Source organism: Columba livia, chromosome 1 (assembly GCF_036013475.1).
Source record: "Columba livia isolate bColLiv1 breed racing homer chromosome 1, bColLiv1.pat.W.v2, whole genome shotgun sequence".
NCBI classification, from domain to species: Eukaryota; Metazoa; Chordata; class Aves; order Columbiformes; family Columbidae; genus Columba; species Columba livia.
The window spans coordinates 121875208-121900048 of NC_088602.1; the positions used below are offsets into that span (position 1 = coordinate 121875208).

Consider the following 24841-nt stretch of genomic DNA (forward strand, 5'->3'; position numbering starts at 1 on the left):
TGGGTGTACCCTGTGATGGACAAAGAACTGGCTGGAGGGCCAGGCCCAAAAAGCTGTGGTGAACAGAAACAAATCCAGTTGGCAGTGGGTCATGAGTGGTGTTCCCCAGGCCTCAGTATTGGGGCCAGTTCTGTTTAATCTCTTTATCAATGATCTGGATGAAGGGATTGAGCACACCCTTGGAATGTTTGCAGATGACATGAAATTGGGTGAGAGTGTTGATCTGCTGAAGGGCAGGAAGGCCATACAGAGGGATCTGGACCAGCTGTATCACTGGGCTGAGACCAACTGTATGAGGTTTAACAAGGCTGAGTGCCAGGTCCTGCACTTGGGTCATGACAACCCCAGGTAGCACTACAGGCTCCAGGAAGAGTGGCTGGAAAGCTGCCTGGCAGAAAGGGATCTGGTGGTGTTGATTGACAGCCAGCTGAATATGAGCCAGCAGTGTGCCCAGGTGGCCAAAAAGGCTAACATCATCCTTTCTTGTGTCAGGAATAGAGTGGCCAGCAGGACTAGAGTAGTGATTGTGCCACTGTACTCAGCACTGGCGAGGCCCCACCTTGAATACTGTGTTCAGTTTTGGGCTCCTCAGGAACAGTTGAGGAAACTAGGGCTGTTTAGTCTGGAGAAATGAAGGCTGAGGGGAGACCTTATCTACGGCAACCTGAAAGGAGGTTGTAGCATGAAGGGTGTTGCTTTCTTCTCCCAAGTTGCAAGTGATAGGACAAGAGGAAATGGCCTTAAGTTGTACCAGCGGAGGTTTAGATTGGATATTAGGAAAAAATTCTTCACAAAAAGGGGTGCCAGGCATTGGAACAAAGTGCCAAGGGAAGAGGTGGAGTCACCACCCCTGGAGGTATTTAAAAGGCATTTTGATTTGGTTCTTAGGGACATCATTCATTGCTAGAGTTAGATTATGGTTGGACTTGATGATCCTGAGGGTCTCTTCCAACAAAAATGAATCTATGATCATCATAAGCCTACACCCTAGAAGCCTGAGATGGTGGGGTCAGAGCTACCATAGGAAAGGTGTCCTGTAAGGACTGCCTCAGGCTGATGCCAAAGCAACAGTTTTACAAGCTGACAGGACAGGGTCTCCACCCAGACTTTTATGTCTTCCATACTCTGTTATCTAAACAGCTGCTGGAAGACAGTTCCACAATTGGGACCACAGGTTTTCTAAGCACTTCACACAGCATTTCCAATCACACCAACCCACTGCCTTGTTCACAGCATGACCTTCTGAATCATAACACAGCACCCAGGTTATCTGATGACTTTTTTTGTCTCCTTTGGAGACTTATCTGACTCCAACATGTCTATATAGAGATCAGTTTCACTAAAATGGAAGCCTTTTTCTTGGCCTCAGTCTCCCTAATGGTAAGAAAGCTTCAGCAACTAATCTGCCTGCAGATGAGACTACTCTCTAACCCCACCTGTGTTGTGGAAACATGGTGGTAAGTGTAGTCTTAATGAAAGAGAGGTGGTGGGAGAGATAAAGAAACCAGGTTCTCCCTTTATTTCTTCTGCCATCATGAGACATGGGGTGATCCTCATGGTGCTCAAACATGGTAAAGAGCACAGCACAGCCTCCATGCTGCAGCCTTATCCTCAGCAAATGAATAACTCATTCTGGACATTGTCTCAAAGCATATGAAGGAAAATAAGGTTATCAGGAAGAGTCAGCATGGATTCACTGAGGGGAAATAGTGTTTGACCAACATGATAGCCTTCTATGATGGTATGACTGGGTGGGTAAATGAGGGAAGATCAGTGGATGTTGTCTACCTTGATTTCAGCAAGGCTTTTGACAGATCTCTCATAACCTTCTCATAGGCAAGCTCAGGAAGTGTAGGCTAGGTGAATGCATAGTGAGATGGATCACGAACTGGATGGATGGCAGAGCTCAGAGGGTTGTGATCAACAGTGCAGAATCTGATTGGAGGTCTGTAGTTAGTGGGGCTCCCCAGGGGTCAGTGTTAGGTCCAGTCCCGTTCACCCTGTTCATCAATGACCTGGATGAAGAGACTGAGTGCACCCTCAGCAAGTTTGTTGATGATACCAAACTGGAAAGAAGAGCTGCCACACCAGAAGGCTATGCTGCAGTCCAGTGAGGCCTGGACAGACTGGAGGACTGGGCAAAGAAGAACCTAATGAAGTTCAACAAGGGCAAGTGTAGGGTCCTGCACCTGAGAAGGAATAACCCCAGGCACCAGCCAAGGTTAGGGGCAGACCTGCTGGAAAGCAGCACTGCAGACAAGGACTCAAGTTGTGGTCAACAACAGGTTGACCATGAGTCAACAATGTGCCCTTGTGGCCAAGAAGGCCAATGGGATCCTGGGATGCATTAGGAGAAGTGTGACCAGCAGGTCAAGGGAGGTTTTCCTCCCCCTCTACTCTGCCCTGGTGAGGCTGCATCTGGAGTACTGCATCCAGTTCTGGGCTCCCCAATTTAAGAAGGACAAGGAGGTAGTCCAGCAGCAGGCTATGAAGATGATTAGGGGTCTGGAGCATCTTTCTTACTAGGAGAGACAGAGAGCTGGGTCTGTTCAGCCTAGAGAAGGCTGAGATGTGATCTTATTAACACTTATAAATATCTCAAAGGCAGGTGTCAAGAGGATGCAACCAGACTCTCTTCGTGGCACCAAATGATAGGATGAGGGGCAATGGGCACAGGCTGAGGCATAAGAGGTTCCAGCTGATTATAAAAAGAAACTACTTTGAGGGTGATGGATCACTAGAACAGGCTGTCCAGAGAAGCTGTGGAGTCTCCTTCTCTGGAGACATTCAAGACCCACCTGGACACATTCCTGTGCAATCTACTCTAGCTGAACCTGCTTTAGCAAGTGGGTTGGATAATCTCCAGAGGTCCCTTCCAACCCCAGCCATCTTCTGGTTCTGTGATAGGTACCTCAAACACTATGAATCATTGAGTCATCAGACACTGACACAAAACTGGCAAGGACAGCAGGTAGCCAAGATAGCTACACTGCCATCCGAAGCTTTATACACATACCAAATCATAGGACTCTCTGGCTTGTATACTTGCTTGCTAAATGAGATACACTCCAGTTGGTTTGCCACCTCTAGAAAACTATGTGGATCCTGCCATCTGGTTGGTGGTCATCCTGGCTATAAAATTACAGCTTGGTCTTGAGAACTACACAGGGAATGTAGTGATTACAAAAACATTTCCCACTGTTGGTGAGGTTTTTGTCCTTAACAGCTTAAGCTTTAGCTGATATATTATGGCAAAGTACCAGGTAGTTACACAAGAGACCTTTATATCTTGTTCTTGTTGTATTTCCTTTTAATACAAACTTCCTTCACATTTCTGTTCTCAAAACCTCTACCTACTAGCATGATTGAACACGCAATATAGATAAGAGAGGTATGACTAGTACTTTTTTGCAGCTCTTCAGGTTGTTGCATAGAGCAATACTTACATGTTCTTCTCATAGAAATGAATGGTCTTTACCCAAACTCCACAGCAGTGTCTTAAATAAGCCTAAAAAAGTCCCAGATTGCTCTCCATAGAAAGGTGTTTCTTTCTTTGTCTTTTGCTAAAACTTCAAGCATCTAAAAAAGATGTATGATGACTTCTGCCTAAATGCCAATGTTTCTAAAATACGATTGCAAATCCAGAATGGTAACACAGATACATTCTTGTCAATTACACAGCTGGGGGCACTTACGACATCAAGAATAGAATAAAACTTGGTATTAGCATTTCCTCTTAAACAAGGTATTTGTTTAAATGTAGGCTGCCTAAGTTGACAGAGATGAAGCACTCTATCAGGGGTTGACTAATTAATGATTTATATTTTGATTAATATTCATATAATTTCTGGTTATTAATAGGTTATCTTCCATTCTGAAGAAAATGCAAATCCTTGTGACCGTTCCTAACATACTAACTGATGCACTAAGCTAATTCATTTTCCAGCTTTCTCTAAAAAAATTTTTCAAACCTAGTTTTATGAAGCATTGAGGGTTTATGTAGTACAAAATAATAACTTGGTTTGAACAAACATCTAGAAAATTTAAAGACTCAAGACTCAAAAAATGATGGTTGACCTTCTACAAGAAACAGAAAGACCATTTATACCGACGCACCATAGCCAGAATATGGTTAAATGGCAGGCCTTTGTGTCAATACGTCCAATGCTTCTCTGTGTTTGTGGACTAATGTTTTCTGAAAAATCAATGAAGCACACAGGGAAATTAGATTCCCCTGATTTCAATATAGCAAGTCTACAATATAATACACAAGTTTCCAAAAGACTATTTTTCTGTTAATTGGTAGTTCCAGAGTTGTTTTCTTTGGACTTTCTCTCAGTTTTTACTTCTATCGAACCCCAAGAGAGATGCCTGTACACAGTTCAAAATCTAGCAGTGCTAGAAGCAGGATGCCCAGATCACGTCACTTCATTTTCACCATAATCTCTATATAAACCTTTTTAAACAAAGCAGTGAAGGCTTAAAAAAAAAAAAAAAAAGAAGATCCCACACACAAAACCACAACACACCAAAACCACAAAAAAACCCCACCCCCCCAGTAATCACTTCATTTCTGAAGAATTTAAAATAAGAATTTAAAGAATTTAAAATAAGGCAAAAAAAATTTATCTAACACCTCCATGCAAACTATTTAACTCACAATAAATAATCTTTGAGCACTTTCTCAGTTAGACTGTTCAGAATAACTGAATTGTTACTAAGAGTTTAAGAGCTGGATGCAATTGGAGGGGGAAAAAAGGTGAATCCAGTTAGTTTCTGAGTTTAAAGACAATATATTTGAAATCTGAATTCCTACCCAGCTCAACCACCATGATACTGTGTTATTTTCTGGAGAGATTGACATAGGAAAAAACATTCAATTATACTAAACAAGAGAGGCATCCCAATATTTTTAGTATATAAAAGTATATAGTATGTTATACATTGTAACACCCACATTTTCTATTTTCTGTTTGTTTAAAGCCTGGTAAATGACCAACACAGGTGGGGTGCGAGGTTAAACATTGATGTAGACAGTTGCTGGTTTAGTTCTTCTACTTTTTATTCTTGCAAAAGTGTCTGTAAGAGGTGCAAGGCTGGAAGTCCAAACATTAGGTCATTCATTAACTGTGCAACACTTCTATTTTGTGACAGCAAACTTATCAGAGCAACCAAGTTCTTTCAGGTTACACCTCTACACTAAAAAGAGTGTCTTAAGTCTAGCTGCTATGTTACTCAGTTTCAGTAAACAGAATGGGGAAAAGAAAACCACACCTGTTCAGTATTGTGACAGAACATTAAGACTTCTAATATTATGAAATCTTGAAGTAATCCCTTATTTTTTCATATTTTTTGAAACAGAATTATGCACACAGAAATTTTGCCAGTTCAGAACTACAGATTTTTTTTTTTCCCCTAGAGAACATACTTGAAGATTGAAAAGACAGCTCTTCAAATGTATTATTAATAAGGTGAACTCCATGTAGCATCAAGACAATGACATGACATTTAAAGAAAACTTTTGTCTGTCTAGTGTCAAGTCTTGGAATGGCTGGTTTCAGAAGTGTACTAGTCTGGAACCAACCATGCAGCAGCTTTTATGATCTCCAGATTTTGTGTGTTCAGATAGTCATGTTAGTTACTACCTCTCAAAAAAGAGAATTTGCAGCCTGGTCAAAATTTTTTATTTTCTCCAGAAGAGTACCAAGCCAGTTCTCTCCATACACACACAAAAAGTTCCACCCACTCCCAAGTATACAAATCCATTTCCATTCATGCACCATGGAGACAAATGCATTCTTTCCAAGCACTGCAAGTGTAGCTTGGCTTTGCAGCTCATACTTAACCTAAACCTTTGATGCATTCCAGTATAATGTGATAGCTTCACCTAATTCTGCTGGAAAAAAATTTGATTCTTTCATTCTGAAACTGCTCTTAGGGAGCTGAGGTAGTTGCAAGATTTTTGAGATAAGCAAATACGATAAAATATTTTCCAAAAACAACAAAATAACAAATGTTTTTTAGAAAGACACAATTTGTTGACAATTTCCTAGTCAGTTCCACAACTAACCAGGGTAACTACAGGTTACATTTTCCTTCTATCTTTAATGAACATATTTCAAATTGCAACATAGACTAACAAACGTAGGTGGCTACATAAGGCACTCAGGATTTTAGGCTTGCATCACTGTTGTGTTGCAAAGGCTATTTTGTTAGTTTGCAATGCAGATTTCTTTTTTTTTTTTTTTTTACCTTAATAAGAACTGTTACAGAGAATGGTTGCTCTTCATTTTCTGTTCTACAAAAAAAAAAAAGTACCTGGGAAACAGAACAGTGCAATCTGTGCATCCTGGATATGTTTAAACATCTCCGTAGATGTGGATATATTTCCTTAGTACCACCAGTAAAATAATAAAGTTTTGAACCCATATCAAAGGTTTCTAGTATTCCTTTCAAATGCAGACCTATAATTAGATTATTCTGCTCAGCCACAAAAATAATATACATAAAACTTCAGTTCTTAGAAAGCTACAGCCTTGTTTGCAGTGCCACACAGGACAGGTTTCCCTATGACCTCAGCTTGGAGTATTAACTCACCACAAGTTTCAAGACATACATAAAGTCTCACAGAAATGAAGGTGTCAAGTTTGATTTCCTAATTGTGATCAAAATACCTGGCTATGAAGGGAACATACTAACTTTTTGGAAGATTAATTTATTTTCTTTCACTTCTTCAATGAAGTTCAATGAGTACTCTGCTCATCCTCATTATGTTGCCAATGGGCTTACCATGTAAAAAGTGCACTTTGGTGCTGATGGGCAAAAATAGAGGTGCACCCTCATCAGACACTGAAACTACCTGAAATTTACTGAACAAAACATTAATTTAAGCTTGTGTCTCTCATATGATTCACACTTTCTTGACTCAGTTTGGAGAGGAAAAGACAGATGTAACCACAGGCCCAGGAGAAGCAGAGACTCTTACCACATTCCTATTACATACCTAGTCAACCCCTCTCCAACAATCAATAGCCTGATATTTAGCTCATTCTCAGAGTACATTGATACTGACACACTCATCTTGGTCAATCCATTCTGGCTTAGAAAAGCATATCTTATATCCATCCGCTTTAAGGGCTTTGCAGTAGCTGTCATCTTGTCTCAGCTAATCCACATGAGGAATCAAAATGTTCCTCTACATCCACCTCATACTGGTGGTGGATGCTACAAACCCATCCCAGATACTAATAACAGCTTTCACATTTTTTCCCTAATAAAAAGAAACAAGGTTTAGATAACAATTTAATTATTTGCTCTTTAGCTGATGTCAGCAGTAGTAATCAAAAGTTACCTACATTTTCTACTATTCTATATGTTTGAAGACTTTTTTTCATATCATTTCAAATGCTATCTTGAAAAATTAAAGATACAATTCAGTTTGAAAGATCTCTTTTCAGTTTACAACATGCACTGAGCTTTTTCTTATTTCCTTTACGAATTTAAGATATATCAACTGGACAAAATATAAATCTCTCTAATATCACATTTGCTCATTTTTCAGGATTTGAACTGCCAATGCTGTTCCAGTGATAAAAAATAAATATCTACAGTTCCTCAAAAACACGTCATGAGCAAGATATTTTGCTACCCATGTTCTTCCAGTACTCCAAATCAATAACTCAAACAGAAACCCTTTGTTAGAAGGGAGACCTGTCACACCAACTTATTTCAGAACCTTCTACTTTATAGTTTTAATTTCTGCACCAGGCTCTTGCCTTAAACTGTATATTTGAATTTTGAAATCAAATCCAAGGTAGTTAGAGCTCTTTTAGCTCAAATCCATTTGGAATAATATTTTTTCAGTTCCAATTTTGTAAGAGTCCCACTCAAAAACATATTGAGTATTTTTCAACCTTCCACCCTTCAGTCTAGAGTGACTATTCACCAACTAGCTCAGGGAAAACCCTCACCATGTCCAAGTGTCAGAAAAGTATATTGCAAACAGAACAGTAGCCCCTTCCTATTTATGCACTTATGTAAGCCACAATGTGGAATGAAAAATCAATAACTGCAACCCAAGTTTGAAGACAAGATATTGTTGCTTTATTTTCTGTTCTTTTCATTAGTGCTGCTTTCTGCCAAGATTTGGCAGCTGGCATGAAAGGTGGCAACACCTGCTTAGATCATGCAGATGAAAGAATCTATTTTGTCCTGTGGGAATTTTGTATCTCTCTATTGTGACTCTAAAGCCACTTGAGCATAAATCATATAACTTATTTCAAGGAACAGGTGTGACCCTGTGGCCTTCTTACTTCAGGGACCACAGTGGACACAACAAGCACAGAAGCTTGACAATGCTTTAAGATTTACTTGGAAGTTCCTTGAAGTTTTAAATAGGACTTTGAAAAACATAAGCATGCCTGCTTTCTGATGGTATATTGACCTTCATGGTTGACTATATTCCTGAAATCCAGGAGACATTAACAGGAGAAACTACTTCCTATAAACCATAGACAAAAATTCTGCAGAGCATTTAGATCCTTGTGGTTCTTTTGGAAATATCTTATTTAAAGCATCAAAATATACTTCCTGAAGAGTTGTTTTTGGCTTGTAAGCAGAATGCAAAGTCCTCAATTTGTCTGCAGCACTTATTACCAAGGAGACCAAGTTTTAAAACCTAGACTCATAATGCTAACAATGCAAATGTAAAGAACTGTTTACGTCAGTTTAATACTGAGGTTATATTTTTAAAAATAAGGTCTAGTTGGGCCACCTGGAGAACTGACAGAGGAAAAAGGATCAGAATGAGCATCCAGAAGATCTATTCACTTATGTGTATTTGGAGCAGCAGTTTAAAATAGAAGATATGCCTTAAAAGGGTGTTCTGAGCAGTTTTACAATAGACCTGAGCAGATTAAGTCTGGAAAAGAAGATAGACAAGTATCCAAAAAGGCACACAAGTCTCATGACTTTTAATGGGTCAAAATACAGTCAGTCTTTCTTTCCAGGATGCTCTCAAGCAAATCCATATGTGTCTTTCTACTAGCAAGACTCCAAATGGCCTTGCTGTGTCTTAAATACCTGTACTCTTCTGAAGGCAAGGTATATAACAAGTATACCTAAAATCAGTCTGGTTTTATTCAGGAAAAATATTTATTAATGTCTGTCACTGTTTGATCTTAATTTGTGAAAATTAAAACTTTTTTTCCTGCAGAGACAATTTTACATTTGACTATTTATAATACTTTACATGTTTAATAACTAGGTCAGTTATGCTATTCGTACTCAATATAAGGTATGAAAGATATTTCATTTCATCTACATGAGCTTTATTTCCATGAAGCCTGAGGTGTTGTGCCCTTTTACTGCAACTCCTGTAGGAACAAGGGGCACATGCTTCCAGTAATGAAATAATTATGTATGCAAGTTTCCAAACAACTCTCAATGCCCCTTTCTAGTGAGCTCCAGATGTGAATAATGTGTTTCCACCCTGAGAAAAATAGAAGTTTTAAAATCTAGAATTAACATCTACCACAAAATGATAGTATACATTCACAACTGTGAATACACAGGTGTAACAAGTAAAATATGCTGGCTTGGGTTTTTCTTGTTTGTTTTAAGTTTCAGTATTCATAAATGAAATTAATTTCTCCTGGGACTGAGGGACTGTGTATAAATAGTGGCTGCAGTCCCACCATGTGTCTTGCATTTCTTCCATAGTAGTAAGGGTGAATTTTAAGAAATAGCTTAACAGCTGTTGCAGTCTCCCTATCTAGTTTCAAGATACTTTGCTCCATTTCTGTCATTAAAGCACCTATTTGTCTATTGTAAGCAACTTCCTTAACACACAGCACACATAAGGTACACAGACCTCATCGCATGCATATGCTGTCACTTAAAAATGTGTATGCTGGTAGTTCATTGTAACTTCTTCCATGAGAGCTTGCATTCATTGTAATGACAGCCATGGATAGATATCCACGTAAAGCATATGTGCTTGTATCCTGTTTGCTGGGTCTGCATGAAGAGATGCAGCTGTTAGCTACATCAAAACCGTCTGATCATAAAATGTAGAATAGTTTCTTTCTAAATTCATTATTGATTGATAGAAAGATGGAAAGGTCTTTCATTCAGGAAGACTTTTATTTGAAGTGGTAACTCATTAAAAAATTTCTCCTTATGAAGCAAATCTGAAAAACTTCAGTGACAAGTCAGAACTCCATCACTTTGATTAGAGCCCTCAAAATTCTGCCTGTGAATGCTTTCAAATAAGTTGTTTTTCTGAAATAGCCACCTGTATCTGAAGACAGAAGTTTACAATTTTAAGTTATGCTTAGTCCCACTGATCACTTCCAGAAAGAGTGGCAGGAAAGCAGAAGGCAACTTTGAAGTCAACTCTGCTTTGAGGAGGGCTCAGGACTAGAAAACCTCTAGAGATCCTTAAATTACTATTTCATTTTGCATTTCTAACTTCATGTGTATTTGATCACTTCTTCAGGTATCAGTAAATGGTGGTCCTTGTCTGACTGTAGCTTTATGGTAAAATTTAAACATCCCTTTATTTTTCCAGTAAGCTTGTCTGTTCTTTGGGAGATTGGTTCTCTAATTTAACATCTTTACTAAATGGAGACTAGTGCTCTTACTGTTACCCTCTTACCGGGTAGCCCAGGTAACATCATGAAGGGCCAAAGTCTGTTTTGTAAAACATAGCCAAAATATCCTGTCAGTTTTTTCTCCTAGATCCCAATAGAAAGGACTTCTATTAAACAGTTATAACTAACCTCACTGTACAACAGATCCCCTAAATATATGAAAATGTAATTTATACCTTTCAAAACAGATGGCTACAACTTTACACCATGATTTATTGAAATGCTTCATCAACCTAACGATCACAGAAAAAAATCAATATTGTGAAGAAAGGAGATGAGAGGAGAGAGTAGGTACTTCAGCTGAGTGTAAACTGATAGCACAGACAGCAACAGCAGGTTCAAAATAATCAGGTTGTTTTAAGACCACATACCTGCTGTCTTCTGGAAGAAAACATGCACACTTCAGAAACACCATCTCACTCTTAGTAGGCTGTCTCATCATAAAGACCATGTGGCATAGCCAACACTCCCTCATCTGATTGTAGTATCAGATATGTTAATGAGAGATTTTCACTGAAAACCAAGGAAAATCCATCTTGTCCTACTAAGTGTCCCAATACAAGTGTATTTAATATTCCTGCGGATGACAACCTACAGACCTGAGATACATAAGTGATAAGAGGAGTGAGAGGGAGAGAAAACTTTATCTGGCCACTGTTGCTTAATTCTGGATAAACTGCAAGGGAGCAGAAAACAGACAGGACATGATATAAGACTAAGCACAGCATGGGCAACACAAATAGTTATGGTCAGGACAAAACAGCATGACCACTGGGAATAGGCCTTATCCCCTTCCTGTCCCAGTCACTCATTCTCACCCCTCCACTGCTTCTTCCCCTGCATTTGTGCAGCCAACTCTGTAGCAATGAAATAAAACATACTGAGAAAGTAATCCATGTTAAACTAAGCAGTCCTCACAAACATGGATATGAACATGTGAGACTGGCTCTGATTCTCTCTCCATTTACCATGTAGGTGATCTCTCAGATGCAAGAGAAAAGAGCAACAGGCTGAGGGCCAGTGGCAGGCAGGAAAGAAGGGAAGGAGACTGTTCTTGCCGACGTAAATTGTAGTTGTGTTATTCTCTCACTTGCAAAGACAATAGGATTAAAATTACTGGCCATGACTAAGGACACATTAGCTTTTAAATCCCTAGATACATACTGAAGTTTAGACAAATAATTTAATTATGGGCCAATGGATAGGGGAAATACCAGAAACTAAGAATAAAAGGGTAAGTATTTGGAGCCAAATTATATTGCTTTATTTCATTGTCTGTTTAATTCACTTAATTCTCAGCTCTAGAGAAAACCTGTATATCTTAATGGTAAGAAAAGGCATTGCAGTGTTTGCCATACATTTAAAATTATTCTTGTGTTTGTAGTCTTGCTCTTAGTTACCTGCAACAGCTCCAAACTCCTTTACCCCCTCCTCTCCCTGTCCATTTCTACATTCTTATGGGACCCCAGCCTGAAGTACTGCATCCAGTCTGGGGTTCCTGCTACAAGACAGATATGGGTCTGTTAGAGAAGGTCCAGAGGAGGGCCACAAAAATGATCAGAGGGCTGAAACACTTCCTCTATGGAAAGAGAGAGTTGAGATTTGTTCAGCCTGGAGAAGAGGTGGCTTCAGGCTGAACTTATTGCAGTCCTGCAAAATTTAAAGGGACTTGCAAGATGTGTAATAACAGGACAAGGGACAAATTTTTTAAACAGAAAGATGATAGGTTTAGTTTAGGCATAAGGAAGAACATACCTGGAGAAGTTGTGGCTGTCCCATGATTAGAAGTGTTTAAGGTCAAGTTGACAGGGCTTTAAGCAAAAGTTACCTAAGCAAAGGCATTCCTGCCCATGGCAGAAGAGTGGACTAGACCATCTTTAAAGGTTCCCTTCAGCCCAAACTATTCTATGATTCTAATATGCTTCTTGATTTCAAAAGTAAAGTTTTAATTCCCTTTGTGGGCGGAGTAGAGAAACACATACCATTCAATTTGCTTTTATGTTTTCATGACTGTCACCAGAACAATGTTTGTTTTTTTATCAGTACTTCAACTTAAGCCATTCTTATGATACATAGAGAACTTCACATGTATTGGCCCAGGACAGAAATAAGGATCATGCAATTTAATTGCTTGATTGTAATTGCCATCCTAATTGTTTGGGCTGTGTTCCTTCAGATTAATCAGAAGGTATTTAACTTAAGACAAGAGGCTTAGTTTCAAACGAAAACTTGAAGTAACTTAACCACAGGTCATCCAAGGCCTGAAGGCCTCCAGAGAACTTGTTTGACCACCAACACCCACCAGTTAGGTCCCACCAGTTAATTTCCTCTCCTATCATAAAACTGCACAGATAGTAACCCAGTCCAGAGGTGAACATTGGCATGTTAATCACATGCTGTCCACAGCTGGACTTGAATAGCAGTGTACGAACAACTGAGCTTCCAAACCCTTCGTCATGAAACAAAGATTTATAGAATACAGAAACAGGCAAGTTATTAGAAACCCACTTTCAAAGATCTTGCTCATCATAGACACCACTGGTACGTTTTAATCTAATGACTTTGACAAGTGCTACCTAATCCCACCAGCTGGAAGAACCACACAAAAACTTTCAGTAACAGCTTTCCCCCTGCCCACCACTGTTTTTACTTCTCACATTTCCTTCAGTGGAAAGTTTCAATTAAAAGATTTAGCACAGTTTAATCAAATATAATAATTATGAAATATAATAGGCTACACATTTATGAGACAAGTGCTAGTAATATGCAGTTTTATTGCACTATAATAAGAAGCCAGTAAATTACAGAAGCTTACAGCCAAGTCAAATGATCTGACTGTGCCTGATTAGTCAAGGACCTATGTTAAGAACAAAAGAAGAATGGTATCTGAATATTAGACTTAAATTAGCAAGTTGCTACTTTCCCTCACATAGCAACAAAACATGACAGCATTACAAGGCAAATACCAGGCTGTACATTATTAGCTCACAAGAATCATTCCAGTCAGGCCCCTAGTGCATGGGATTATTATGCATTTTAGAAGACACATAGTAACATGGCTGGAAGGCTGGAGTAACTCCCAAAACACTAATAATCAAGAGCAAAACAGAGTTCACTATAATCTTTACGTTTTCTATTTTTCTTACCCACCAGAAACCCTTTTCAAATGCAATACTTTCAATTTGCTCACTGAATAAATTCTGATAGCAGATCACAGTACAGGTTTTTTATGCTCTATATCAATTATACTGGTTACTATGCATATAGAAGATTTTAAATACCAGCTTTTTATGAGCCAGTTTTCTGTCAAATAGATTTATTGCCACATACCACATTTCACATTTTGTAAAAGCAAAAAAAAAAAAAAGTTAGGGTTCCAACCACCTAAAGAAATATCTACAAATGATGTTTTTAAGATCTTGATCTAATATCAGAGCTCCTAATATAATTTAATTTTCCACAATTTATAATACACTTAATTAGGTACATATTTTACTGTCACAAAGACATGGAGAAAAAAGCAGTAATTTAACTGTCAGATTAAGAAAGATTCAGCATTGTCTGAAAGTAAAAGTATCCAAGAACAAAGGAAGTTTGACATCAGCGTCTGCATTTACAGTGCAGGACTGTTGTGTATAGGCTACGTCAAATGAATTTGCTACGATGACTCATTCAAATTAGAGCAATCTGAACACTGGTCTACTTGCTGCTCATTAGCGAAGCCCAGATTAACAAGAATTTAGTGTTTGAAGAGTTTCCACATCACTATCAGACAGCTGGCACGAAGAATAAAAATACCTTTTGTGAAGTTTCAGGCACAGATTAGTCAATTAAATGAAGTAAATGATTTACAGCTCATGTTTACTGTAAGCCCATAACAACTTCAGCTTTGAGTCAAATTAAGCATCTCTCCAATAGCAACCATCAACAAACTTTAAAATAAATATTTTTGGTAGATCATATGTACATAGAGTATATGTACACAGAACAATCTCTGGTATGCCCACCTTTCCTTCCAAGCAAATAGTTACCTAGTAATAGCCTAAGTAAAGCTACAAGCAAAACAGCTACATCTATTACTTAAACTCCATAATGGTGCTCAATGACATTATAAATAACTTTTTATGTTTGCCTTTCATTTCATTCTATGACAACAATTGCCATTTTCTGTATCTTTTTAAGGTCCTCTTATTTGGAAAGACAGAGCCAATAGGGGCCCAAACCACATGCAATATTCAAGACCAAGGTATGGAAGGAGATGCACATGAAACTAAATAGAAAATAATTTCATCCCTTTCCTTTTGATTCTAATATTCCATTTGTTTTCTTATTGACACTGTACCAGCCTTCTAAGGGAACCCACGACAACATCTAAGACTTTTTCAAAGTAGGAAGGCATTAATTTCTTCTTATTTAACTCCAGTTGCTTCCTTTGCTCAGCTCATTTTCCTTCTCCCTAACACCTGACTTGGCTTAACTTGAACACTACCATCACATGTGATCTACCATGGTAAGACAATCAGTACTATGAGTTTCCTCAGAGAGCACCACAAACTTTCTGACAATCAAATTCCTTTACAAAGCTTCTCCCTATTTTATATGCCTATGTCTACCAATTTGATTCTTTAGTTTCTACTACTAAGTCTCATGTGCCAGATCAGACTCAGTTTTATAGTTCTTAGTCTTTCCACCTGGAATACTTCTAGAAAGTTGTGCTTATTTGAAGACTCCTGCTTTCCTGGAATAAAAACTGCTTCAACATTAAGTTACGTACAAAACTGGTTTTGTATCTGCATATATTTATATTCATGTCAACCAAATGACATAACTTGCCCAGGTTTTTCTGTCCTAAACAAATTGTATCAAAATAAGTTCATTTTATTTCAAGAACTCAGAAAATATACAAAAGACCAATTCACATCAAATCATGCAACAGCAGCTGGCCCAAGGTGCAGTACAAGCTTGTACTCCAGCATGGTATGATAAGATTCTCATAGCACTGGCCTGCTCATGAGAGATGTAAGGTTCTTCCCCTGCACTGGAACCAGAATGCATCTACTGCTCTAACTGGTTGCTAGGAGGGTAAGCAACAGGCTATGCTGAACTGAAGAAAATTATGCCAGTTCACTAAAACCCAGCAGCAGCAGCACACACTAATCCTATTACCAACATCTTGACAAAAATCAAATGAGCAAGTGTACAATTATTTTAATTGTTTCCTTTTTCACATAAAGAATGTCAAAAGCTATTAGACCAAATCTATTTACAAAACATTTACTGAATTCATAAGATTTTGTATTCACATAAAACATCAGAGGATACAGAGACCACAGTCTTAGCCCTTGATAGGAGGCCTGATACAGCCTTTCAACCTGAATAACTTTCTGCTTATTAAAATAATTCTGAGAGACAGCAGTGAGTTCATTTCAAACATTTTGTCTAGGATAGGATTTTTTAGAAGTCCATGCTATTTACCTGGTTATCATGGAAGCACTCAAACTGCTTCCCCACACTGCTGCTCTCTGACTCACCCTGGCTTGGGGCAGGTCTTTCTGCAGGAGGTACAGGGTTCACCCCAGCCTACCCAGCAGCAGCACCACCACATATATCTGACATAGTGGTTACAGTGCTTTCTAGTTTTTTTCCCCCTAGAACCACACACAGGTATAAGCAATGCTACGCAGGACAAATAAAGATAGCTAATAACTTTAGCTGCTCACTTGGAAGGACAAGAGGGTTTGAAAGTGCACCCGAAACAATATGACTATGTATTAACAATTTAAGTGCCTCTGAGTCTGAAAGACTAAATTCATTCTACTCACATCACATGTGGTCCATCCTTTCTAACAGAATACTGCATGGTGTGAACATGTAAACTGGGAAGCATCCAAGTACCCTTCACAGTGTGTTCAACTCGTGTGATGGTAATACATTTGGACCTCAAGTATGTGCTTAGGGTATAGATAAAGTAATTTACTAAAAAACTAATTAAAGTCATAATAGATGACAACTATCAAAAAACTTGCACTTTTAGTTGAGTATTTACCATGCAGAAAGGAAGCTACACAACAAAAAGACCAAACATTTTGTCACCTTGGAACTTGCCACCCAAATTCAAATTGCTATATCTCACACTACTCAACTAATTTGGAACCTATTGAATTATGTATAAGATATATTCCTTTCATAGGAAACAGACCTACTGGAAAGATAACCACCAGGTACCACCATCATTTAAGTTTGTGCTAGTGATTACTTATGAGGTAAGATCTATGCACTATGTATATATACTTATGTCCATTTTTACTTACTGTTCTCAAAATCTTGCTGCAGTTTTGAATTAAGATGTCAGAAGAAGAGCAGAATATTTTCAAGTACAGAAAGCACAGGAAAACCAGACTAAATTTTTTCTCTTCTTTTGCGATATTGGAAATTGTTATTACATCTGCTTCACACATTACTGGACAAGAGGGAGCAGTCTCACAAAATTACACATCAGGAAAGGTCTGCTTTGTTCAGGCTTCCTGCCCAACTCCTCTGTCAGTGAACTTGCTGAAGAATTCAGTGTTCTTTGGGCATCTTCTTCTACTTTACCTGGTGAATGTGTCAGCCCCTTACAACCTCATACCTCCACAAAAATACAAAGTTAATCTGAAAGCTCTGACAGTTCCTCCCAAAAAAAAAAAAAAAAAAATGCACTCTTGTTTTAGCTCAGAATTTTTCTTGTTACTGACTAAAAAAAAAACAAACAACACAACCCCATCAACCTATTGTGTACTGCATGCTGCTAATACATAATTGGTTCTCTGGGACAGTATCACAGCCAAGCTGCTTCAGCCCTCAGTGGTCTGTTCTCCCACCTGCTACCAAATATCTGTTAACCAAATGTGTTGACAACCTCAGCTACCATGCTGGGTATTAGGGCTAAATAGAAGAGGTTTACTATTCCTACAGCATCCCTCATGTTTAGCTTACTCAACCCTGCTGCATAATTATCTTTATTCTATCTCTTGGCACTAGGTGGTTACAAACAGAAAAGTTTTAGAAGTAACTATTTTGAGATTTATATAGAAGCTCCAAAAAACAAGATCAAAATTGAACACCTAAGAAGCAACTTAGCATAATGACAGATTCACTAGAGGCCAATGTACACCCCACCTTAATTTCAAAGGAAACTTTATAGTAGTCTGTATCATATATAGCAGGGGTGTCAAACTCATTTTCATGGGGGCCACATCAGTCTCGCAGTTGCCTTCAAAGGGCTGAAGTTAATTTTAGGACTATATAAATGTAGGAGCAGTCATATTTATACAGTCCTAAAGTTACATTCAGTCCTTTGAAGGCAACTGCGAGACTGATGTGGCTCCCGGTGAAAATGAGTTTGACACCCCTGCTATATAGTGTGTCTCTCAGTACTCACCGATCAGCACTATACACCTGCAAAAAGTTTAACTGCTCATTTTTAACTGTTTTTAACTGCTCAGTTTAACTGTTCATTTTTCAATGAACATGCATTTTCAAAGACTGCCATTATACCTGTTGCCTTGGTATAAATGAGCAAATTAAGATTTAGAAAATACAGTGATCTTCTAATATTTATAAAGAGCATTCAGGGAAATCTCAGGCATGTAATTTTGCAGGTACTTTTAACAACTTGCAATTATTAACAATGGTGCAGCCTGTAGCATATTAATGAGTTTTTTCTTCATACTAACTACTTACAGAGAACCTTCAATCTTTAAAGTTAAAATAGTTAATAATGCTACTTTTACAACAGTTTTAGAAATATTCTTATAGCAGATGGGCATGAGCAGGGCACATAAGGGCAGAGTTCAGTAAGAGAGAGAAACTTGTTTTGAATGAGTTATTGACTGATAGAAATAATTGTAGAGTTGGCTGAATTAAAATGACATTGTTTACTCACCAGTTTACAGACTAAGTAGACACATACAGATCTAAATACAGTTGAAGATACCATGTACTTATGAGAAAAGCTACTTAGCAATAACCTACAAAACTGGGAAATGGGTGCATCTTACTGCAATCAGGAAGCATTTTAAACTTCTTAGACACTTGAGAAACAGGGAACTGTAATACAGTATTCCCCTGGGACAATTTTTCCACATGGTTACTTTTATCTGCATGGAGTAGACATATGATTTCACAAGCCATGTACTAATCCTAAATAATAATCTCTTTATTTGCATTGACATTTTTATAAGTATGAAGGCATCAATAAGTGCTATCTGATTTAAGGCTTGGAATACAGACCTTGGCAAGTGTTATACACAAAGCTGAAAAATTAATATAATTATAAAGTATTTTCCAATTAAAAATAAAAGAGTTGTGATTGCACTAAATTAGGGCCAGCAGAGGGGAGGCCACAGGTCAATAAAATCACCATGTATTTATTGAATTTTGTTGCAGTATAAGAACAAAGTAAAAGAACAAAGATCGATATATCAGGATGCTACCCAGAATCAATACTCAGTATCTTTATAGCAACGCAGAGAATATTTTCTTCAAGGGAAATCCAGAATTATGCTATTGGACAAGTTCCATTTTTTTTAATTATGAAATTACTATAAATTCTTTAAGATTTATCAGAATATTCAGGGTGCATGCAAGCTAACAAAGCTATTTTTTTCATAAAGTCACCTAGAACTGACGTATTTCTAAAACAGCATATACTTTCCCATAGGTTTGAAGCAGCTACTTTAAACTCTTGTGCTTGTATACAGTATTTAGGGTAGATAATTTTCAGCAGCCCCATGCAATTCCATGTGTACTTGAAGCTTACAAAATCTGAAGATTAATGCATATATTGTTTTGTCCTTTATGAGGGATATTGATATGACTTCCATTAACTAATCTATGTAGATATGTCAGTTTATTTAATTTAAATACAAAATTGCAAGTGTATTTTTTTTCTCTTCCTAAAGCACCCTCCTTGTATTTTTTTCCACAGCACTGAACATGCTTTAAAAGTTAATTTGTGCTCTGTTTAAAGATCTGACAGGCTTCAGAAAAGGAGAAATATTTCTAAGTCAGAGACACAAATGAACATGTAGCCTTTTCTGTGCACATGTCTTAATCTACTCAGCATGGAAGCCTGTTTAACATATTAAGGAAGAATACACAATTCCAAAGGCAAACAATTTCAGATGTAAAGAATTGTGTTTAAGAGCAAAGAACCAGAGAGGACATTTCACCTTATGGGTTCTGACCTTCATGACCTGTTTTTCATATTACAGTTCACTTGAGTCCTCTACACTTACATAAACAAGATTATGTAGAAGGTTGATGAACCATCCTCTGTTGTAAAACACCTTCTGTGATTTCATTAGATAGCTTATGCCGACCAGCCAACATTTTTTAACTCATGACACAAGAAAAGGTTCGGTTTGAATCTTTGCAGATCAATGCTGTTAGGCAACACATGATCAAGCAGTATATTCAGCCTGAAGAAGCCGTATGTTCACAAAAGCTCCCTGCAGATCTCAAAGCAGCTAAACTTCTGTTGGTGTCTTAAGGAAAATTGCATACCTGAAAAAACACTGTGGATCTGATTTCATGCTTCAGGCTTCACACATTAAAATATATTGTCCTCCCAAGCCTTCTGTTTTTATACTTGTAGCTCAGCTTCAGAACAGTGTTTAAGAAAAGAAAAACAAACAAAAGATGGGCTCTCTCAGAATTTATAATAAAGGACCTTGTAAGCTTTCTAGTGGGGAAATTGGATAGCAGATTCCTTCAAGCTAAACAGAAAACAAAAGTGGGCTGAAGGCTTCCCTGATGGCCTTCATTCAAGATTTTGCTTAAAAGCTGAAACCATGTTTAGAAGGACTTTAGGACAATGAACAAGCAGGTCACAAGTACACCTTCTTCTACAGTGAGCTCCTGTGAAGTTAGCACAACTCCTTGCTGAAGCATTTAATTTCCCCAAACAGTTGTTCCACAGTCAGTATCTTAAAACCCAAATTATCTTGCACCACTTCTACAAAATTTTGTACAAGTAAAACTTGGCAAGAAAATTTTGAAATACTTGTACAAAATATCTAAACAATTTTTCTCCTAGGATTTATGGATGTTGTATATATGACACCATAATTACACAGACTAAATACTATTTCATTGGGGTTACTGGTAAGCATTTTGACAGCATCTTGGCATCATGCATATGGTGCAGCTTGCCTTGATAACAGCACCAGGCATGGGGTATAGCCAAATTCATGGAAGCATCTGGATCAAGCACTAAAACAGAAAGTAAAACACAGCACTATGCAGCTGTGCTATGACTAGCCACAGCACATACATTACCAATACCATGCAAAAAGCCTATTCCTATCTCATCAGTTTCTTTACAATTTCTGGGTTTGTGTGCCTAACTGGCATACAAGTATCAACATATACTGAAATTAGTCACTGATTAATTTTCCCCTTTGCTAGAGGAATCTATTAGCTGTCCAATGGAAAGACACCTTCTGCCTCTGGTTGTCACTGAAAACCCCACTACATATATTTGCCAGCACCTAGTGATATGGATTAGGCAATAGGAACAGGATGAAAGGACCTCTTTGAAGTCCAGAAAAAAAGGACAGCACTGCACTGCATCTTTTCCAGCATCAGAGTTTTCTTGAAGGATTCCTTCCAATAGGAGATTGCTTGGTAAGCAGCCCTTTCTTCATGTGAGGATGAAGACTGTATTTAAATTTGTTACAACACTGTTCAACTGTGGTGAGACCAAGCTGAAAATAAAAATGTTCTCATGCCTGCCTTGCAAAGATATTTCTGATGGTTCTTTCCATCAGCATCAAACACACAAAAAATGCACATCAAGAAAATGGGGCAACATGTGCTGGCTACCCTTGGCTACAAGGCAACCTTCTAGTCCAGGGAGACCAAACAATCAAAGACACTCCTTATTTCAAGAGAGACTGCATTTTAATCTTTACCACATTCTTACCCACAATGTATCAGTCAGACACAGCTTGCTAGTGTACCATAGTAAATGTATTCATACGCCTCACCAAGTTAATTAAGCAACTACAGAGATATGTGCAACTAGCAGCACAGACACTTCCCTCTGCAAGTGGGAAGTAGCTTCTGCTTGCATACAGTCAGCCTCAGTCCTGCCCCAAGCCAAAGCACTGACTACCCTTCCATCAAGCTTCAGCCCCAACCTTTCGTTTGAGCTTTCAGCTGCTTCTCCTATTGCTGTTATCAGAAGCACATGCTTAATGGTATCAGCCTCAGAGTCTGAAGAGGCAGAGCAGCTGTTTACCACAAGAGATTGTAGCACTTCCAAATAAACCATACTTCCTGTAGTTAAAGCCTCAAAGCCACCTAAAATTATTTCAAGTTAAGCAGGAACTTGGACTAAGAGCACTTCAATATGCACTAAAAACAAAATACATGTACCATACTTGGAAAAATGCACAGAAGCTTACCTTTTGGGTATTTGCTGACAGTCTATCACAGAGGTACGGGAGCCGGGCAGCCCACAAGCACAGAGGAACTGGGAGCCACAGGTGACCCCAGCACGAGCAGTACTCTCATCAACAAGGCACCTTCCCAGTAGGTTTGAGATGGGCAAGCAGAGAAGGAAAGGTAGCAGCAGATCCCACCAGCAATCCAGTAAAAGGCAAGCACAGGTAGCCAGGTCTGAGATCATCAAATAAAGATGAAACAACAATTCAGGAACAGAACTGAGCACAGGCACAGCTTAAAAGGGGAGCTGCTGCCTGGGGCAGAGCTGAAACAGGGATCCTGGGCAGCGTGGGGCTGTGTGGTCCCAGGTGAGGTTGATCAGGGCAATTAAGACCTATTAGTGCACTGAGGGTCATGACACAGTTATTGCTGAAGTTTTTACGGGCAAAATAGTATTAAAGGAATTAGCAAAGTATTGGGCTCTAGGGAAAGAGGAAGATCCCGCATCTCAGATACATCTCACTGATTAAAGTATAGAATAAGGACCAAAAGCTATATCCCTTTTCCTTCTATGGCTTCAGTTTTGCACATAAGTGAAAAATCGTTGTTTCCATTTGCATTAATCTTGGCTTTCCTTCTTTCTTTCCCTCTTAGCATATCAAGAGTAAAATCTTATAAAAACAGTGGAAATAAAACAGAGAAGGTGTTTTAGTACATTGACCTAAAAATCATTTTCACATATAGACTTTTATGTTACAAAATAAGCACTGGTTACAAACTAGCGAAGATCATTCATTATGTTCATTCAGCTAAGCCACCTGGGACTGGTCGAGCCAATCAGTCCATAAAGCTCTTCTCAGCAGTGCTACATTCCCAAGCCATTATTTTAAATCTGTTCTTCATGTGGATAAAGCCAGGGCATTTGGGTGCACTTGGCAATTTACCAGGTACGCAAAGGGGACTAACAACCTCCAGGAACTTCCTGGTTAAGATTTTCACGTTTGTCCCACGAAACTCAGAGTGATATTTCCAGGTATAAGGGTGGGTCTCTCATCTTGTTCTCTGTTACTTCTCCCTGCCAGGGTTGGTTCCTGCCAGAGGAGCAAGGGCATCCCACAACCTGTAAGAGCCAGTCAAGGGAAGCAGTGGGGTCAATTTGGGCTTCTGCTCAATGCCCCATATCCACATGGGGAGAACAGGGAGAGGGCAGAAAAAGGCTGGTTACCTCTGCAGCCAGCAAGTCTGTGGCTGAAGCCCCACATCCAGCTTGTGTGTGCCTGACCCAGGTGGGATAAAGCATAGCAGCCCCCAAGGTGGTCATGCTGTTCTTGCTCTCTGAACTTCAGCCCTTGTAGTCAAAAGCCCCAGAGTCCTCAAAATGGGAGAGGTAGGGATGCTTCTGCAAAAGATAGCGAAGAAACTAAAAGTAAGAAACAAGGCTTTAAGGACTCCCCCTCATTTTATGGTAGGATAGGCTTGCACCTGTGGTCTTGAGTGACCTTTCATTTCATTCACAGTGTTGCAGATGATAATTAAGTGTTTACTACAAGCTTTATCAGAATGCTACACATGTAGACACTGATATATAAAGTGCATATAAAGTGCAGCAATGCAAACAGAAGCTCATGAAGTGTTTTTGTATCAGCAACTGCATTGCGCAGCAGATTGATATTCTGCTGCAATTTAACTGCTTTCTGTTATATTAAGTGCACAATACGGTAAAATTTCACCCCACAGTTCCAACTGAAAAGAAATGCCTTTCACACCTCATCTGTGGACTGTTTTTACTTGGTCCCACACTTGTACCTCTCCCTTTCCTTCTGTCTCTTTAAAATATGTGCAGCTCTCCATGGCGGTGGAGGTAGGATGACAAAACATAGACTGAATTTTATGCATGATTTCTGAAATCTTTCAGATCACAAGCTATTAATGTTTTTTAAGCAGTTAGTCTACCTAGTGTGATATGAGCTATCAGATGTGATGATAGGACAGTTTGCACAACTAAATATGTATCATAGCAACTGTAAGTTGTAAGAAGAGTTTTAAGAGTATGGAAGTTTGAAGTGTTTCTTCCTAAACCCTTTTGATAGCCAGTACCTGTTGTATGCTGCCTTTTTAATTTATAGGTTTCAGAATCTCACTAATTCAGTCATGTAAGGAATCACCACAGTTCAAGGGATACATTTTGTTAGATAGGTGCAGTCTACATCGTTCTTTATATGCAATGATTAAACAGATTTTCATATGGAGTAGTTTGAAAATTATTGTTGAAGCTATAGCTGTTTTCTTTCTTCCTGCAATGAAATTACTGTTTTTCTCCCTTGAATGTCCCTTGAGATTTTAAGTTTATCCAGCCATTCACTCCTCAACCTTGTTGTCAAGCAGAGATTATCCAAGTAGCACCAAATCATTAGTATCTTACCAAAATTAAACTGATAAAATGTCTTTAAGCAGAATTATTTGAAAACAAAACAGCTGACTGAATACAGTTATGTTGAAATATAAAATTACATGGCTCAAGCAACTTTTGATATTCTATACTCTAAAACTTTTACCTAAGACCACAAATTGTTCATTTAATAAGTAACTTGTTTTATCCCTATTAATTTATCTATGCATATTGTTTTACATACATTGATTTCCAGAAAAGGAATAAGCTGATGTAATTGAGCTCAGCATTCTCCTTCCCTTGCATTAGAGATTAGTACATTGGAATAAGCCTTTTTTTTTTTTTTTAAGCCAGTGATCAAAGACCACAG

General features: G+C 38.4%; 1 long non-coding RNA gene across 1 annotated transcript in view; it reads right to left on the minus strand.

Moving 5' to 3' along the window:
- Window positions 1–22704, minus strand: part of LOC135580481 (uncharacterized) — a 55395-nt gene extending 32691 nt beyond the window's left edge. The window contains exon 1 of the long non-coding RNA XR_010475262.1: window positions 22103–22704. This is a non-coding gene — a long non-coding RNA (uncharacterized LOC135580481). The remainder of the gene's footprint in view (window positions 1–22102) is intronic.
- Window positions 22705–24841: the final 2137 nt, after the last annotated feature.